This window comes from Pavona decussata, unplaced genomic scaffold, assembly GCF_977016875.1.
Source record: "Pavona decussata unplaced genomic scaffold, jaPavDecu1.1 SCAFFOLD_252, whole genome shotgun sequence".
Lineage (NCBI taxonomy): Eukaryota > Metazoa > Cnidaria > Anthozoa > Scleractinia > Agariciidae > Pavona > Pavona decussata.
In genome coordinates this window covers 119289-139911 of record NW_028145655.1, presented here as the reverse complement: position 1 = coordinate 139911, position 20623 = coordinate 119289, and the positions used below count along the sequence as shown (strand labels likewise).

Genomic DNA, 20623 nt, shown 5'->3' with positions numbered 1-20623 from the left:
GGTAAGAATCTTATGAAATCTTGTAAGATCTTGGTAAGAATCTTAAAAAATCTTGTAAGATCTAAGTAAGAATGTTTTAAGATCTTGTTAGAATCTTATAAGATCTTACAAGATCTTGTAAGAATCTTGTAAGATCTTGTAAGAATCTTGTCACAAGATCTTGTAAGATTCTTGTAAGATTCTTAAATAAGATTCTTAATAAGAATCTTGATAAGAACTTAATAAGATCTTACTAAGATCTTAATAAGATTTCCACCTGGGGGTACTTCAGTCAGTGCAGTGATTGGGGAAGGGGGGCAATTAACACCTGTGCTGGACAGGGGAAGAGAACCAAATTATTGTCCGACACACCTTGCTAAGGATGACTTTATGTTCTAGTCAGCCAAGCCTTTGTTATTGTTTATGATCTTTAATTTCCTATGAAATAACACATAATTTTATGCAAACGATAATACATCTATCAATGTTAAGCCCAAAGGGTACGGGGGGAGGGGGAGAACGTGCATATGTGGGGCATTTGAATGAAAGGAATGAATGAAATTCTTATATGCCGCACATATTACCAAGTCTCATGGCGGTTACAATTCTATAGAGTGAGATCGGATGTCAGCATCGGTCCATATTAGATCTCACCCACCCACCCACAAAACAACCCAAGAATGAAGAATGATTGTGAAAGATAGAAGGCCAGACCACACCAGGAACTACGTCCCCTACTCTTGCGATTATAGTGTGTGACTTCTTTAACATCCCACAAAGTAATCATGAACAGGGGTTGTGAGACGGTACTTACGATTTATCGTCCTTATCCGAGAAGACTAGAAAGTCTAACCATTTGCAGATGTCATTACAAAGGCAGCACTTTTCTCCTCAATTAATTTTAAAGACCCTGAGTGTTGGTCTGTGTGGGGGATTGATCCCACGACCTCCCACACAGAAGCCCGGTGCTCTACCAACTGAGCCAACCGGTCAAAGGTTGACCTCTTTTGCCTTCCCCACCCTCGGGAATTTGACTAGGAATCTGGGCCCCAGGGTGGGGAAATTTGCTTTTTTGCGCTGGGGAATGGGACCAAGTCACATTGTCCCATGTGCTTGTCTGTGTGCCGGCCATCTTGAAAGTGCCTGTGTGGAGATTGAAAGCATTATTTTCAAAGTGGACTTGTACCTTCTGCAAATAATCTCTATCCTATAGATGGTCACGGGACACTCAGTTGTATAGCTCAACATGTTAGACTTTTCGTTTTTGTTAGATTGAGGCAATGATATCTGATTGAATCATTTAAAATGCAAGATTTGTATACCTCAACATGTTACAATCTTTCCTGTTAGACTGAAAAAAATAAAGGATATCTGACTGTATCACTTGAAATGCTAACTTTTTATAGCCCAACATGGTGTATTCTTCCTTGTATTAGACTGAGAAAATGATGTCTGATTGCATCACTTGAAATGCTTGATTTATAAAGCTCAATATGGTATTCAGACCGTATTGTTCCTGTAAGATTGATCGTCGAGGCAATTACATTTGATTTTGTCACTTTAATGCTATATTTGTTGATTAATTGCTTTGGATTACACAATCCATCAAAGGAATTAATAAAAAAAAAAGCTTGGCAATTTATATCAATGATTTGTAAAATATACACAACAACTACTATGAACTTAAGGGATATTACTTCCCCATGGTGGGGATATTTGATCTGGTTTGACCCAATTTTGGGGCCCTACAGTGGAGATTCTTACCAAAAATTCTTCTGAAAAGTCAAATGCTCCCCATACGCCCAGTTCCCCCACCCCTTTCCTTGGGCTTAACATTGATAGATGCATAATGGTCAACTAAGAAATATTATAGTGTTTGTATCTCCAATCCATAATACTCGCACTTTCCACCTTATTTCGATTTTAATGAAAGCATTTTCACTATTTTTGTGAGTGAAACTGATTTAAATTTCAGCAAATTGCACAAGATTGGAGGCTATCAGGCCTCTGTTTGAGAGCAAACTGTCCTTCTGGATTACCAAACTGCAATATATGACCACTCAGATGCACCCATCAGTGCAACTCCTCTTCCAAGCTGCAATTACATGTGCCAAAGCAACAATGAAATTTGATTACTCTTATTAAATCCTGAAAAAGATCACCCAACTAAAGAGACAGTCTTAAGTTAGAGTAACTGCATTCTTTGTTGTAAGCTTAAAACTTACAGTCTATACAATACTGACTGTGTTTCAACAGAGCATTAAAATAAACACATTAAAACAGACTTTGGCAATACATTTATTTATTTATAGACTGCAGAGAAACTGCCTGATGTATGATATATAGTATTTAAATTGCAAAGCTCATAAGCAACCATATATGTACTTGTTATATTAATGGGGAAGTACACTGTATCATGCAAATTTGCTTTCCTTTCCAAAACCCAAAAATGTTTGTCTGCCAGCAGAAACAAAGAAATAATTACATCTAGTTTTGTTATAAATTATCACCCTAGTGTCATAAAAATGTCTATTTGTGGTTCTGGCCAGAGACACTGAGTAGACCGGTATAGATTGAAACTAGAAAAAATGTTAAGCTTACATGTATGTTTTTCGAGTTCTCGCATTTTTTTTCATGCACTAGAACAGACCACGAACAGATTCCTTTCAAGAATTGGGTTGATTTCTTTCCTCTTTTCATTGCGGAATTATTTGGCAGCTGATTGAAGGTCTTATTTTATCATTTTTAACAAAAGATACCAAAAATCTTATGATACTTCCTTTATAAGGCTATTCCAAAGGTTCACAGGGCTTCTTTGATGGAAAAATACTTCTTTCAGCTAAAGTAAAGTTCATTTGTTAATTAAACAATTTCCAAAGAAACATAAATATTAAAGAGAATCTACACAATCTTCAAAAGTAAGGCATGAACAATACCACTGACCTTTTGGTGGAAACCAGTTCATCCAGAAGCCTCTTTTACATACCATTAGAAATTTTCTTATACATTTGAGTGTCATGGTTGTCAAAAACTATCATTGAGATAGGGTGAAGTTTGAAACTTTCTAGATAAGAGAGAAATGACTTGGACACCAACCAGAGCTAAGCTTAAAGACTTCAGTAGAGGGAAACATGCAAATCTTGTGATTAAAAAAACAAAACCAACACAGTGACATATGTGTATTAACAGAATAACTTTGTAACAAAGATAATATTTAGAACAATATTGAGAAGTATTTAGAAAAAAAATGAAGTAAATTAATTAATGAGATTGCAAGAATAATACTGGTAAGATAAGAGTTTAAACTCCAAAAGGTACATGTAGTCATAATCATATCATTGAGCTTAGCATTGCAACAAAATGAATGAGCTTTCAATAAAAGTTATTATTAATAATTTATTGCTCCACAAAATTATGGTTGTAAGATGTAGCTCCATTGTTTACTGTGCTAAAGTTATTTAATATTGTATTTCTGTATTTTTCAGTAAAATTCCTATTTATTTCATTAAGTTTTATACTTTACTCCTCCTTGATTTCAGCTTTTCTCCTTACTAACGCAAGAGTTGGTTATGATATCTCCACAAGACATAGATGGTAACAATGCTACAATCAACCTTGGTCATAAAGTCTCTGGCAATTATCAAAAGAAATACTACAAGGCCAAGTATGAAGGTTTATTATAATTACTGAGATGACTGCCAAAAGAAGCACTGGGACATGTACATTGCTACAGAAAATAATTGTTTGTGTTAACCCTCATTTGCTTCTGACAAATGTATATTTGGTGTGGGCATGCTGATGTCAGCAGTAATGTTGAAAGTGAAAGTTGTTTCCTTAGTGGACAAAGGAAGTGTTATGGAAAAGATCCAAAGTTTGCGTGTAGGTGATCCGTATCATTATTTTCTTAATCAACTTGAAAGTAGTGTATCCTTAGTTTGTAACCAAGTATACATGGAAAAAAAAGTAAGGCATGTCCATTCATAAAGGGTCTGATGTAATTTGAAGTTAGCTGCAATAGAAATGAACAAAGCTCACTTTTTTCATGTTCCGTAAATAAATTTCCAAGCTGCACACATTTAGCTTACTATCTAAGTACCCAAACATATACAACACAAACATGTAACAATGGACCTGGACTATATACACTGTACAGTGTATATAAGCTTCTGTGGTATGAAGGAAGCAGTAATGAAACAAATATACAATCATGTAAATACAATTTAATGCAAAATAAAACAAAATAATGCAGCCTAAGGGAAAAACTACAATTCTTCTGAGCCACCATAAATGTGTTAAAGTTGCAGACGAGGCAGTAACTTTTAAGTTTTGTTAAAGGCTGATAATTTAGACAGGGATTTTGACTTGCACTAATGTAGAATAGGGAAGGAAAACCCTGACAGAAAACCACCGGCCCTCCAGGTCATGGGGGTTGGGCGGTAGGCCAATCACTTGCCCCCGGAAAAAAACAGAAGATTACCGAAACTGCAATTTCTCAAGTACTAATTAGCAATGGCGAAGCTGTGGCCGTGGACGGAGGCACAACCGGACGCACCATACGTCAATGGGTGAAAGCCTACGGGAAGCCCACAGACCGACAAGGTCATTGGCAACGCCAAAATCAAGAATGCGTGTGGGATGCTGGAACGTACGAACAATGTACACAGTTGGAAAAGCAGCGCAAATAGCACGAGAGATGGAAAGGTACAGACTTGATCTGTTGGGACTAAGTGAGATACGATGGACAGGTGGACAAGCTGGGCTGAAGCCAGGACTGCAGCAAAAGACAGGACTGGTTGGAAAACGAAAGTTGCAGCCTTATGCGACTCATGGCGCGGAGAGAACTAACTAACTAACTAATGTTGTGAACAACATCTGTTGAAATTTGTTGCACTGTGTAGCCTTATCATTAGTACTTTAATTTGTACATAATCAGAGCTTGCTATGAGTTATTGTTTTTTTGTTATTATATTTTCTATTAACCTTTTCACTGGAAATTGTCAAACCAAATTTTAGAATAAAAATTATTACAGTTTCTTGCACATTAACATTAGGATCGTGATCACCCAGGTTTCATGTTGCAGTCAAAATTTTGTCCATCATGTTTGAGGTAAAATATTTATCTGCTGAATATTATTCTTTCACGATGCATATTAAAAGTTATGTTTCTATTTCTGATTTTATTGACAGAAGTTACTTTGTGTTGATTTAGCATGGTAGACCTACAGTATATTTTTATACAAACAAATTCCTGAAGCTTAACTAAAATAAGTCAGGGATTTTTTCAATAAAATTATCCCTTTTATGATTCTTATCAGCAAGCTTATTCTGAGACTCACCGGAAATTTCAGTCACAAAAGTCTTGTGATTTTGGAAAGTTCAAGATCCTCAAAGATCCTGGCAAGATCTGCAAAGGGTCCTTAAAGATCTTGACAAGGTCTTGGCAAGATCTGCAAGGATCCTTAAGGATCTTTGAGGATCCTCAAAGATCTTGGCAAAGATCTTCAAGGAACGTCAAAGATCTTGGCAAGAAAGTTGAGGATCCTTAAGGATCTTGGCAAGATTGTTTAAGGATCCTTAAAGATCTTTATAAGGATCCTCGAAGATATTCATGAAAATCTTTGAGGATCTTTAAGGATCCTCAAAAGATTTTCACCAGGGTTAGTCCCTTTTTTAAAACCATACATGTTTAACAAGTGTCCAGACTTGCATGTGATGAAAGCTGAGATGTTGTCAGTCATGGACTGACTTTCATTAAACAAAAGTATCACTGTCAACAAGGACCTGTAAAAGCTTGCTAAATAGAATCTCAATGTTTTCAGTTAAAGCATCAGTCAATTCCAACACTGGCCCTCAGGCTTCCCCATATTATTTGGCAGTGCAGTGAACTAGATCTTTCACAATAATATTGTGGCTTTGCTTCAGAGACAACTACACTGTAGTTCATCACCAATTATGAGAAATGTGGCACCCACTATATCTATGAAGGGCATACTGTATGATCACAAGAAAACAACGGACTCCAAATTAAAGGGAAAAAAAACGTCTAAGGTAGCCAAAAATGTACATGTATTGGTCACAATTCAAATGTGAATTCATTTTTTTTAGTTTGGTTGTTGTGGCATTCACTTTTGGTTTTTCAAAATGTGGTAGTTTCTAGGAAGCCCACCGCAAAGATGCAGTCATATTTGGCAGTCAGTAATTATACTATCATCATCATCTTCATCATCATCATCATCATCATCATCATTATTATTATTATTATTATTATTATTATTTACAATAGAGGAAATGTTAAGCCCAATCATCACTTCATGTACACTGCAATAAGACATGTCAATGATACTGTATGATTGCAAGAAAACAACTAACTCCAAATTACGGAAAAACGGCTAGGGAAGCTAAACATGTAGATGTATTGGACACAATTCGAACCTGACAAGCTAAAGGATGAATTCAAGGGTATTTTGTTTTGCTTGTTGTGGCATTCACTATTGGGTTTCAAAATGTCACTTTTTAGACAGCAAAGATACAGTCGTCTTTTGGCAGTCTGTGAAAATTTAGTACTATCATCATCATCATCATCATATTATTATTATTATTATTATTATTATTATTATTATTATTATTATTATTATTATTATTGTGCCTTAGTTTTGCCTCCTTGCAGTGTTGAAGAGGGGGTTGGGGATGGGCTTTTTAAAGTTTCAGAAGGGAAGTTTCAATTGAAGTACAAAAAATTGTACTATTATTAATATTAATGAAAATATCATTTGCTCATTTTCTATATCAGTAAAATTAAGGGAAAGTCAGTGCATCTTTGTTGGGTTTCAATTACTGTAAGGTTATTTAAGGGCATTAAACAAAATTAAGTTCACATAAGTAGTCACAAAAAGAATGTGACAAATGACAATTTTTTTCTTTGTTGTAGACTTCACTGCTTGGTTATCAAAATGTTGCCATTTTTAGGAAGCCCACAGCGGCCAAGATGCAGTGATCTTTTGGCAGGCAGTGAATTTTATTGCAAACAAAAAAATTATGCTTTTCATTCACAATAACAGATTTTAAGATGAGTCATTGCCTCATCTGAACTGAGGTAAGATTTTTATGTCAATAAAACTCCATGAATACGAAAGAAAAACAACTGACATTAACACGATGATGATGATGATGATAGTAACAACAATAAATGGCCACGTTTTGGTCACAATTTGAATATGACACACTAAAAGATGGACGGCAATTTCCTTAAAAATATTGAGGGGCCGTAGCCAGGATGAAACATAGTTAAAGTTTTTGAAACGACATCTGGCTAAAAATGAATAAAAACTGCAAGCTTTCGACTGCCCGAACAACAGTCTTCGACGGGTAAAATGAATGATAGGAAAGCGATGAGAAAATTTAAACAAAAAGCGTGAATTGCAAAATGATAAAAAAGTAAATAATTACAAATGTTTGTTAACAAAGAAAATCCTGAAAGTTATAAGCGGACAAAAAGACAAAGGTTACACAACAGTGCGATCGTCTTGTAATGTATATCTTAGTAATCGCTTTTATAATCGGCTTGAAAAAAGAAACACTCACTTGGCGAGGAATATATATGGCACCTAATTTTTTTACAAATTTAAAATCAACAATGCATACTGAGTCAACAATTTAAACATTTATGCTGACTGGTTTTCTCATGTCATTACACTAGTTTTAAGAGAGGATTCACATTAATGCAATAGAGTCCTGTCCTGACTGAGTTGCCATGGTTACATCAAGGTCCTTGATCACTAACAGACCATATCAAACTGTTCCCATACATTTCTGCGCCACCCAAAACAGCCTTTGAATTCATAAAATTCTGCGATATTCTGTTGACGTTTGATTTGTTCTATACAGAGTTAGCTGTTTTAAGGCGTATTACGGGAAACAAGTTTTCTGTACTCCTGGCATTTTCGGAGAAACACGTGATTTAACCACTCCGCCTCGGCCTTTGTCGTTAAGAAGACTGAGAGCCAGAGGAAGACAGACTCGTTAGCAGACTAAAGAGGAAAAAAAAGAAAAGGAAAATCATGTAGTAACTACCAAGCAAAACAGTTAGCTATAAAAGTAAATAGGTTGCATGAAGTACAACTGCTATGTGATACTCGGTCATTAGATCATTTTATTCGTACTTTTTTTTTTCATATTTGTATTTATACTTCTCATACGTTTTACATACTTTGCCCCATTACTACACTTTCCACACATTTCCAGACTTCATATTAATTTTTGTATAGCCTGTAAACCGAATATTTTTCAAATCCCTGGTGATGCCGTTGATCGGCGAAAGCTTCGAATTTTAACCTTTGATTTAAGCAGTAGTTTAAGGCGTCAATGTTTACTGTAATTAATTTTATCGTATTTAAACTGGTAAGATCTCAGACATTTTATTGTCAATTTTATTTAACATAACAATGACAACTTTTTGATCTTTATTTTATAATTGGTGGAGCATGATAGAGAATATTGAAACAATCAGGCGAAAGTAAACTATGGCATTGTTGAAAATTTTTGTTAAGTGTATGAATACCAGAGAAGTCTCATCAGTAGCTAAGTGCTCACGATCTTGTGTGGAAAAAATACTGGGTGGTTTCGCCGACGTAACAGGCATTACAGCCCACATAAAAATAATACTAATCATTCTACTTATAAAAATAACAACAACATTAATAATAATAATAATAATAATAATAATAATAATAATAATAATAATAATATAAAAATGATAATCTCTTTATTAAAAAATTCCAAGTAAATCGTTATTTACAGGTTAAAAGTATAGAAAAGAGCTATTAAAATCTTTTTACAGTTCTTTTCGATTGAAAAAAGAGACTTTTTAAACACATTTTTTTTTTGAAAAAAAAAAGGAAAAAAATCCATATCTCTTTAAGTTACAATAGCATTCTTATTCGTTTATAGATTTTCAACTAATAAAAAATACCCATCAAACTATATTACATACAAACTGACAAATTTTACTGATAATAGACCAACGTACTTTTCACTTATAATAGACGAATGGCAAGGCAGCAATCATTTCCATTGAAGTCTTTGCAGCCAATAACAATAACAATAACTTCACGTTTTAACTGACAAACGACAAATAACATATCGCCTTCAATCAGGTCAATGACCAAAGCCACTAATACCATCTACTGAACCTCCATAATTTACTTGAACCTAATAACGACTTTTGCTTAAGTTGTCGAAACGTCCGCCAATGTCGCAAACAGACCATCTCCCGATGATCGAAATTTACGTCCTTATGGCATGACCCCTGGATTCAAGCCATTTCTGGAATTGTTAAAGCTGTTAAAAAAAGTCCTGGTAATTGTTACTCCAAGTACACCTTCAAATTTGTCATTGAATTAACTTTACCATTCACTAGAAACAAACATTAACGGAAAGAAAATACAGAATAAATAAACGCGAACTTAAAAAACTTAAGAAAAACCGAATGTACCTCAAATCGAATAAAGAACAAGAAAAAATTCAAAAGCAAAAATATAATTACCTACAAGATCTGTATGGCAACTCCGAGATCACAACAAGTGATCTACAAAGGCGAAATACAATCCTTTATAAAATAAATTAACAGAAAAAGAAAGGCCCAATGCACTTATCAAATTAACAACAAAAGATTACGTAACGCGACGCCGAGAAACTAACTTGCAAGAAAAAAAAGTAAGCGTAAGTTACAAGGAAAAAAAATTAGCATTAGTTACAAAAGCTAAACTGAAAGTGATCACAAATTAAATGTTTCAACTGATTGCACAACAATAAATGAACGGAAAAATCTAATTCTTGTGGTTACAGTCCTTCAATGTTATAATTTAATTTCTGTCATTAAAATATCTAATATTTTGGAAGTTTTCGAGCTTCTGTTGGCTTTTCCGGCAGCGCTAATACCTTTTTCTCGCTTTTAACAACATTTTCAGGCACATACGTTTCCGCTTGGTCCTAATATGTCTCGTAAAGCCATTTTCCCACCTTATTACCTATAGCTTAATGGCTCGGCGGGAGGGGTTTAGGGCTGCGTTTGAACTGTGGCTGGTGTGATCTGAAGTTGATAAAAAAAGCAAAAGAAAAAACATTAAACAAAACAATCAGACAAACAAACAACAACAACAAAAACAACAACGTACACACACCAGCACGCGATTTCATTCGCGACCCCTATTATCAAGTCGGATGAACCAATGTTGGCACTACTATAGCGGGTATTCCTCGCTCCAGGGGTAACTTCATGCCAATTTTAAATGTTTGCACGCAGTCAGCAAAGGTCTTTAGAGGCGTTCAAGAGGAATAGGTAAAAAAAAAAATTAGCGTCCCAAAGTCCAGACGTATAGTTTATGAAAACAACATCTTACTACTCAGATCGAAAATGTCAAGTTGAAATTATTGTTAGCTGCGTCTAATTCTTCCAAGTTTCTTTTAAAAGTGCTTTATCCCATCCCTCAAATTGCAATAACGACACTAACTAGTATTGTTAAAACTGAATCATTGCATAATAAAATTTGAGGGATTTGATTGTCTTAGCGGCCATGGTATATGATCCATTTTACCATGGCCGAGAAATGGTGACTATTAAATTGTCTTCTGGTTGTTTTTGCACAGCGAAATCAGATTATTTATAAATATTTCTTGTTTTTGTTTTTGTTTTTTTTTTGTAATAACACAATTATTCCACTTGCACTTGTTGGATATGAGATGATTATAGCCAACTGGGGGCTATGCGCCTTGTTGGCTGTCTATCATCTCATATCCAACGCGCGCTCGTGGAATAATTGTCAAATATATTGTCCTTAATATTCATGACCTTTCTTACCCTTCTGATTTTCTCTCTTCCATAAAATAAACTTTCATTTCGTTTGCAGGGACCTCAGCAACAATCTAATTCAACATCTACCGCAAGATATCTTTTCACGCCAATCACAGATGTGGGAGTTGTAAGTGTGACTTGTTTTTGTTTTGTCCCTTTTTTTTCCCTAATAGTCATTTACCCAGATGAGCTGCGTAGAATCTAGCACCCTTACTTTCCACTCTTGTCCCATTTTTTTTGTAGGACATTTAAAACTCCAAGCATTTTTGTGCCAAATCTTTTAAGGTCACCCTGCATGACCTGAAATTGATATATAAAACGGTGGTGAATGTGTGAAAATGATAGGAAGATGGTATGATAAGTTATCGGCGCGAGTGGATTGAATTAAACATGGTGTGAACACCTGGACCAGAACCGCACATGCGATGCCTAGTATTATTGCTAACTGTTTGATGCCACACGATGAACTTGTGAACTAATCAGTAATGAGTCATCATCGCGCACATTTGGCGCGCGCACGCTGAAAACATGATGTTTTTATTGAAGGGTAGCCCATTTAATAGAGAGCTATCTTTTTTTTACCTTGGTACATTAACTTAGGCATTATACTACTTATGTTTTTTTAGAAAAATGATTGAGGACAGAAAAATGCGTCATTCCCAGGAAAACGAGCTTGCTCACCATTTGGGGACCTAAAATTGTGTTTGGGGTCAATACCGATTAACATTGTAGTTCCCTATCGGAAAAGTTATCTTTAATTGCTGCTTATGCTTCATTCATTCCATGCGTTATTGTTTTTCTAAACTCTGTTTTATCTATATAATTTCTGCTACCACACGACCTGACAAGGGGTGATCAAATAGACTCATTGTTAAAGGGAAATATTGCAATCAAATATTTCTTTTATTTCAAGGGAATCACCTTAAGGGTAAACAGATCGCTCGGCAAAAGTTACAGCGCAAGATTTAGCACTCGAAAAAGGAATGAAATAAAAATAAAGAAGCTCAAGATTTTCTCACCATTCGATATGTACTCATAATTCTCACAACCTCTGAAAAAGTCCTCATTTTTCAAAGGATTCTGTTGCGTTCGTCCATTTTCTTGAACACAGCTCTGTTAGTTTTACTATCGTTTGTATTTCTGGATATGAGATAAAGTTTTCTTAATCACATTCTATATTTGACTTATAATTATCAAACATATGACACAATCTTGGTTTCCAGATCTCCTTATTGCAAATAAACATCTGTTGTTTTCTGAGAAACTAACCCATTTCTCGGTAGACATTATAATATCTAATAGAGGTATTAGATGTTTAGATTGACAAGTATAATAACTACGATATGCTTTTTGTTATCCTTGGCAAACAAGTAACCAAGGTAACAGGGGAAAGTGAAAGAGGTAATTTCCCTTAAAACTATAATTAAATCAATTATGTTTTGACTTCTAGCTACAAACTGATCGAGAAACGTCGGAGGCAATAACTGCTGACGTGAAAAAGAATTTACTTCAAAAATATCTAATGCACTCAAGATCAGAAGAGAAAATAAAGGAGCGCAATGAGCTCTATAGTCTGAGTTGGTCAGGTCTTGAACAACCTGAAGAACCGATTTGAATTTACTTTCTTATATCATGGATGTACAAAATACGCACATGTCACTTGTGAGTGTGTGGCAGAAAGTTTGCAACTCGATGTTCAGGGTAACCTAACGGGAGCATTATAACAAGATTTTTAAAAAGTTGTTTTCTGGGTTTTCAAAAGGCTAATTCCAGTAAGGTAACACAGAGCTTGTTTAATCTGTTCGGATTCTTTAGCTATAAATCTAATAAAATGGCCGACAGTTTTAGGGACGAAATCCCAAACTAAAAAGTTTTAGAGTTGCTGTTAACTTTCGGAAATGTTAGGTGTCCTTTTTTTAATACTTTTAACACGGTATTTGACCCCCCTGAATACAAAATGAATTTACTTTTCAGCGTTGCAAAAATTTGAAGTGACCTTTTGCGTAAATCATAGCCCTAGTATTTTTTCCCGATTACATCCTAATTTTAGAGGCTTGAAAAATCTTTGCAAAAAAATACTCAGCGAAACTAGCCGTTGGGTGGGTGTCCCTGGATGTTTTTCGATGCGGTTTTCATTCAAAACTAAGACTGGTGTATATAAATGATTGTCTTTTATGGGAGGTCAGGTTTGATCATAAGGTAAATTTTCTGGTATTCAAATACCCATAGCTGACTCTTTCCTGCGCATAGAAAGTTGAGTAGACGAAACTGATGGAAGTAAAGACGGACAAAAAGATCGTCAATACACTTCAAGCCCTACTGAAAGAACACTCAGCCAACGAGAAAATGATGGAGTTGAATATTTAAAAAAATATGAGCAAAGGACGTCTTTATCAGAGGAGACAAATTCAAAATAACCTAACCTAACTGCGAAAAATAGAGGCGAAGCAAAACCAGTAAGGTAAGGTTTTATAAATCACGCTTATTAATCAAACTGGACAAAACCACCTGTTGTAAGTTCAAAGGTAAATTCAAGCAAAGCTGCCCAGGTTCTGATTAGGAACTGAAATACTATTGGCATGAAATTTTGCTCTCAAATTATAAAAATAAAATTAGAAACTCACCTGAACGACATTTCCGAGTTCACAGATAATACAGACAATTTGTATAGCTCATTTCCTTAGCCCAAACAACGTGCGTTTTCCGAATGATAAAATTGTCTTTGTATGCTACTTATCAATGAAGAAAAAAATAAAACAACAACAACAAGAGCACTAACAAAGAAACCAAAAACAAAAACAGATACATTGAAGAAAAATCTTAAAATCAACAATTGAGCGTGCTCTTGTCGTCTTTAAAATTGCTTTATTAACAAACACTTTTCTAACCAAGTTGCGGGGCTGTAGTTTGCACGTTTTCGGAGACACTCTTTTTTTGGAATTCCTTAAGGGCATATTTAAGAACTCATAATGAAACCTGACACACTGACAAATCCTCGAACAAAGGTATTTTCTGCTTATGGCGCAACGCTGGCATACAGCTCTCTTTTTGACAGTAGTCGGGCAAGCTCTGTGCAAATTAACATACAATATCTGGCCACTTCTGTTGGGAAGTTAAAGCGAAAATCCAGGACAAACACAGTGAGATGAGAATTTCATTGATCGCTTCCTCCATTAGCTTAGATGAAAAAAAAAAAAAGAAAAAGACAAGAAGAAGAAGAAGAGCATCTATTTAATATGTAAAGGTTAAAGCGCGAACAAAAAAATGCTTGTTATCCTAATACCGCTTTAAAAAGTAATATACATCATGATATTGCTGGAATAAATATTTACTTAAAGGAACGATGTGCGCCTTCAAACTGACCATCACGGAATTTCCTTTTTCTTTTATTTTGTTAATCGGTTGAAGTTACTGAGTTGAACGGGAATGAACTTTTGGTGGCTCTATCATTTCTGACTTTTAGTGACCTTTCTCCTTTAAATTTTTGGCCTTAACGATTTTCTAAAAAACAACCTCTACGATTTTGCAAGGTATAAGGAACATAGTCTATGCGCGTTTAAGCCTGGTTTACACGTACAACGCAAGCTTAAGCATAAGGTTAGCACAAGCATAAATACAAGGATGTTTACACGTGCGATAAGCATAAGCATAAGGTGACATACGCAAGCGCAGAAGGATAAAAAATTGCTGCCGCCATTTTGCAAATGGCAAAGCATGAGTAACCAGAATGTACGCTGACAACTTGTCACTGTTTTTTCAGTTTACTTTACTTGCACTTGTGCTTATGCTTCCGTCGTCCCGGTTTACGCATATGACGCAAGCACAAGCACAAGCACTTGTAAGCACAAGAGAATGGAAATCGTTCCATTCTCTTGTGCTTGTGCTTATGCTTGCGTCGTTGTAAGAAGGCAATGGCATCTGCAGTAATCGACTAGCTTCGACCGCCAACGCGGGACTTGAGAACAGTATTCAAGAGCGATCGAACTCTGATATCAGTGCCGATATTGAGGGCTTAAAACTGGATTTATTAATCCTTCAAAAAAAGGTTGAAGCAAATACAAGCCTTCTGTCGACAAAATGCCAATTACAATAAACCGCTTTCAGCGCCGAGCTCCTCGATTACAAAGAGAGGTATGAGAAGGTGCTATCGACATTATCTAAAAAATATAATGAAATTGAGGTGTTGGAGGAAAAGTGTTCTTCCTATGAGAGCCAAGTTTTGTCCTTGCAACAAGAAAATGATTCTCTTAAGCTGGCAATGAAGATCATTATGCAAGAAAGAAGCGAGGGCGAATGCCACCAACAAAAGATAATTATGTGATTGTTGGTCCCAAGTGGGCACACTTGGGAAAAGTGTGAATGACAAACATATCCAACGGCCGTTGCCCGCCTGCAACATAGAAACCCAGAACAGATTTCAGCCCCTTAGAAGTGAGGTACAAGTTGAAGTGAGAAATGAGGACAACCATACTGCAAATAACGAAGATAGACGCCAACAACAGCAACAACAGCAACAGCAACAATCACATGTTGATTCATCTGAAGCGAACCGGGCATTTGACACAATTCCAACCAGTCATAACCGCTATCAGGCCTTACATGTTCCTTCTCCTTCGAGTCAAGTATCCTCTGAGGGGCCACTGCATCAGTCTGGAGCGCACGCAAATACCTCTCGAATTAGTGTAAAAAACTCCATAAGCAGTGAAGTCGGAAAAACAAGACACATAGTGCTAATTGGTGATTCAGTGATAAAACACATTGATCCAAAAAAGCTTTCGCAAAGACATGTACATAAATTCTCATATCCCGGGAAAACCACTGGTGAAATAGCTGAAGCTGTTGACAACATCGCCGTTGCATCCGATCCTTCTCACATCATAATCCATACTGGCACTAACAATCTCTGATCAGTCGGTCGATTCATGTGTCGCCGATATTAAGAGCCTTGTGTTGAAGGTGAAGCGCAAGTTTCCTAACTCAAGCATTGGTCTCTCGGGTATAGTCTACAGAGAAGATACTAACGTCGATGCTAAACGCATCGAAGTTAATGAGAGGGTCAAGCTCATAGCAGAAAATGATAACATTACTTATATTGATAATTCAGTTATTGACGCCTCAGCATTAAATGGTAGTAGACTACATCTGAATGCCAAAGGTTCGTCATTGCTGGCCGTGCAATTTATTAAGTTTTTAAGATCTGGTTCTGGCAAGTATAATCAGTCTCTTAAGGGTTTTCAGTCCTCAGCTATCCAACAACTGGTAAAGCTTCTGATGGATCTGGGAAACCTTCCCTCTCCAGCTCGCAACAGGAGACGCCCACGCTAGCTTCTCAACGGAGTGACGTATCATCAGGTATTCCTAATCAAATTATTGACTCAGTTGAAAGTACTAATCTCTCTGGTTTTCTTCTTTCTGGACGTGGTTTTAAAATTGCCGGTTTAAACATTAATAGTCTTACAAAGCATATTGATGAACTAAGAATTCTCCTTGCCGATCGCTCCATTGATATTCTCTCAATTAATGAAACCAAACTTGACGACTCTATCAAAAGTTGTGAGGTCCAAATACCAGGCTATGAATTTATTCGTCGTGATAGAAACAGACAAGGAGGAGGAGTAGGTTTTTATATAAAAACCTCGATTAATTTTGGAGTTCGCTCTGACTTGAATGTACTCAATCTTGAAAATTTATGTATAGAGATCCGGAAACCAAACTCCAGGCCATTTCTGATAGCCACTTGGTACAGACCTCCTTGCTCTTCATGATCAATTGATTTGTTTTTATATTACGAATCATTTCTTGAGAAATTAGATTCCCTCGGCCTAGAATATTATCTGATAGGTGATTTGAACTGTAACCTAGCCTCTGCACAATATGATTTAAATACTCGACGCTTATGCGAAATTTCTGATTTATTTGGGCTTCAACAGCTTATAACTGAACCTACTCGTATAACTGAATCCTCTTCAACATTAATTGATTTAATTTATACAAACTATACTGACAGGGTAGTCTGTTCCGGAGTCTCTCATATTGGTATCAGCGAGCATAGCCTTATTTACGTTTATAGGAAATTATCTCTCGCTTTTCCTTCAAAAGGACATTCAACCATTTCTTATAGAAATTTCCAAAACTTTAATCGAGAGAGTTTTCGTAATGATATCACTCAACAAGACTGGTCCTGTAATGGTTCTGAAGATCCAAATGTTTTGTGGACTGACTGGAAAACGAAATTTTTGGATATTGTTAATCTTCACGCGCCACTCCGAACTAGACGTACTAGGGCAAATAAAGCACCCTGGATCAATTCAGAATTAAAGAAAGGCATGCGTGATCGTGATGCTGCCAAAAGAAAAGCAATTACATCGAATGATCCACACGATTGGAAAAAGTACAAAAAGTTGCGAAATATAATAAACAATGACATCAAAACTTCTAAAGCATTTTATTATTCTAATGCTTTTATTCAATCCAAGGGTAATCCTCGAAAAACGTGGCAAACCTTTAATGAGCTTACATCCCGTCGTGTGAATAATACAACCGTGAAAGAACTGAAATTACCCATTATGCCATTATCTCTTATTCTAGTGAGCTTTCTAATGCTTTTAATGACCATTTTTCAACAATTGGGCCCAGACTTGCTAATGAAATACCTCCAATTGCTAATAATAATTCAAGTTATATCAATTATATAAATGTAAATAACAACAAATTCAGCTTCTCTTCGACTAACTGCAGTATTGTTTTCTCACATCTAAACAAATTATGTAGATCTAAACCAACAGGGCTTGATAATATTTCTGCTAAAATTGTACGTGAATGTGCAGATCTTATTTCAGTTTCACTATGTGTTCTCTTTAATAAATCTTTAGTCTCTGGTATATTTCCTAATGATTGGAAATGTGCTAGAGTTACTCCGTTGTTCAAGGAAGGTGAGCCATCTGATCTGAATAATTATCGACCTATTTCAGTCATTTCCGTTATAGCTAAAGTGTTTAAAAAGACTGTTTATGATCAGTTGTATAACTTTTTGACCGATGAAGATATCATTTCTAATCATCAATCGGGTTTTTGCTCGTTACACTCAACTGTAACTGCCCTTCTGGAAGCTACGGATAATTGGGCCTTTAATATTGATCGCGGTAATGTTAATGCTGTGGTTTTCCTCGATTTAAAAAAGGCATTCGACAACGTTGACTATGATATCCTTTTATCTAAAATGAACCTTTATGGAATATTCCATAAAGTCATATTTAACTAATCGTACACAACGATGTCTTGTTAATGGTTCTCTTTCTAGAATCTGCTCACTTAAATGTGGGGTACCGCAAGGAACCACCTTTGCCCCCTTTTATTTCTTATTTATATTAATGACTTGCCAAACTGCCTAACTTCGTGCCAGCCTAGGATGTATGCCGATGACACCCACATCACTTATGCTGGCGTTGACGTGAATTCAATACAGTTAAATCTGAATCACGATTTAGATAACCTAAACAAATGACTTATTTCCAATAAACTTACCTTGAACACTGCTAAAACTGAATTCATGCTAATTGGCTCCAGACAAAAAATGAGTGCTTTGTCGAACCCACTTGAGCTCTCGATTATTAATGTTCCGATAGAACACGTTTCCTCTGTCAAATCGCTTGGGGTATTTATTGATGAAAATCTACGGTGGCAAACACACATTGATTAATTATTTAAAAAGGTCGCTTCCGGAATAGGAGCAATAAAAAGAATTAGACCTTTTGTCCCTCCACCTACCCTTCATTATATATACAACGCACTAATTCAATCTCATTTCCATTATTGCAATCTTGTCAGGGGTAATTGTGGTAAAACATTATTTGACAGGCTACAGAAGCTTCAAAACCGTGCCGCTCGCGTTTTAATTTTTTCTAGCTATGATGCTGACGCTAACCGTTTAATTAGACAACTCGATTGGAAAGACTTAAGCACTCAATTTCAAATACAGAAAGCCATAATGGTATACAAGTCTTTAAATGGTCTTGTTCCTGAATATTTATCATCTAAATTTGTTAAACGAAATGAAACGCGTTGACTCCCTGAGGGACTCTGTTTAAAACAAACTATTTGTCCCGTTTCCGCGAACTAATTTCATGAAAAACAGCTTTACTTATAGCGGAGCAGTTCTCTGGAACAGCCTGTCCTGTCATGTGAGAGAAGCTAAATCTCTTAGTCAATTCAAAAGATTAGTTAATGATCATTTTCAATGTTAGAGTACTAGTATACACGGCATTCATGAACAACAGGTTTTAGTTAGATTAGTTGTAGTTAGGTATTGAATTTTGTTTAGAATAGTTAGGTTATTTCAAATTCTTATACTCCTGATGGATTTTACCGTGTTTAAATAAAGATTTATTGATTGATTGATTGGTTGCGTCGTACGTGTAAACCGGGACGACGGAAGCATAAGACAAGCGCAAGCACAAGACGCTTGAGCTTGCGTCGCACCGGTTCACACGCAAGTTTCTTGTGCTTATGCTTGCGTCGTACGTGAAAACCAGGCTTAAGAGCTCGATAATTGGAAAAAAAAAGATCACTAACAGACCTTATCAAACTGTTTCCAGATACATTTCTAAAAAAAAAATAATTCTCATGGTGTTTGGCCAAATATTAAAAAAAGAAAAGTTGATCAGTTTTAAGGTCACCGCGGGATAATCCCTACCCAGCTCTCCCCGATCTGCGCCATACAAATAGCCCTTTGGATTCATAAAATTCTGCAATATTCTGTTGATGTTTGATTTGTTCTATACAGAGTTAGCTGTTGTGAGGCGTATTACGGGTAACAAGTTTCCCTTTCTCCTGGCATTTATTGGAGAAACACGTGATTTTACCCCTCCGCCTTGGCCTTGGTCTTGGTCTTAGTTAAGAAGACTTGGAGGGCCAGAGGAAAACCTGACTTAGCAGATTAAAAAGGAAAAATAGATAGTGTAACACAAATCAGATGTGAACAACCTGAAGTTGTCTGTAGTTAATACTTTTTTTCTAAATTATCCCCCCCCCCCCCTATAGAAAATGTGTAGAAGACTTTTTGCTTTAGACAACTAGTGAAGAAATGGTAGATTAATTTCACCATACAATGAACAGTCTACAACCCAAATTAAAGTTTGAAATCGATAAAACGGAAACAACACCCAATGGCCCCTCGCTGTCACAACTCGAATTTAAAATTACCACATCCAAAAATAGCAAAAGCACTTTTCTAATTTTACGAGAGAAAAAAAGAACAGCTAAAAACGCGTTATTTGTTCACCATCAATCAGCTATACCCAAGAAATCAATGATCACTTTCATTCGCAATGTGCGGAAACGTATCGGGGATAGTTAACGTTGCTCCTCACTGATAACAACAACAAAGAAGCAAAACTTATTCGATGACATCCTCCGTCTGAACGGATATCCAGAGAACGCATACACCAAACAAAGCGTCCCCAGAGCCATGAAAGAAACTCTCGACCCACCAACACAGCATGTCATACCTCAAGATTCCGTACATCTCAAAACGGCTAATATAAACCACAAGATCACTAATCTTTAAAAAAAAAAAAAAAAAAAAAAAAGCGGTATGTGTTGTGGACAGATTACACACCCTCAGACGAGCTTTCTCCCACAACACCACGGAAAGTACATGCACCAGAGACAAGTACCCCATTTCTAAAACCAACTTGTACTAATGAAGAAACGTCGTCTACGAAATCACATGTAACAACTGCAATCAACAATACATCTGTAGCACTACACGTTTCATACAGTATGGTATAAGAGAAC

General features: G+C 36.0%; 1 protein-coding gene, 1 long non-coding RNA gene and 1 pseudogene across 3 annotated transcripts in view; all 3 read left to right on the top strand.

Annotated features, from left to right (window-relative positions):
• The window catches only part of LOC146456959 (uncharacterized), a 124133-nt gene that overhangs the window by 6876 nt on the left and 96634 nt on the right, over positions 1-20623 (top strand). Inside the window, exon 2 of one of the 2 annotated variants that reach the window (XR_014858664.1) lies at positions 3519-3858. This is a non-coding gene — a long non-coding RNA (uncharacterized LOC146456959). Of the gene's footprint in view, positions 1-3518; positions 3859-20623 lie in introns of those variants that run through there. The other variant, XR_014858665.1, reaches the window with a different exon arrangement.
• LOC146456960 (scavenger receptor cysteine-rich domain-containing protein DMBT1-like) overlaps positions 1-20623 on the top strand; it is a gene marked incomplete at its 3' end in the record, with an annotated part of 596400 nt that overhangs the window by 511683 nt on the left and 64094 nt on the right. The window lies entirely within an intron of this gene.
• Positions 12172-18089, top strand: LOC146456964 (uncharacterized; annotated as a pseudogene).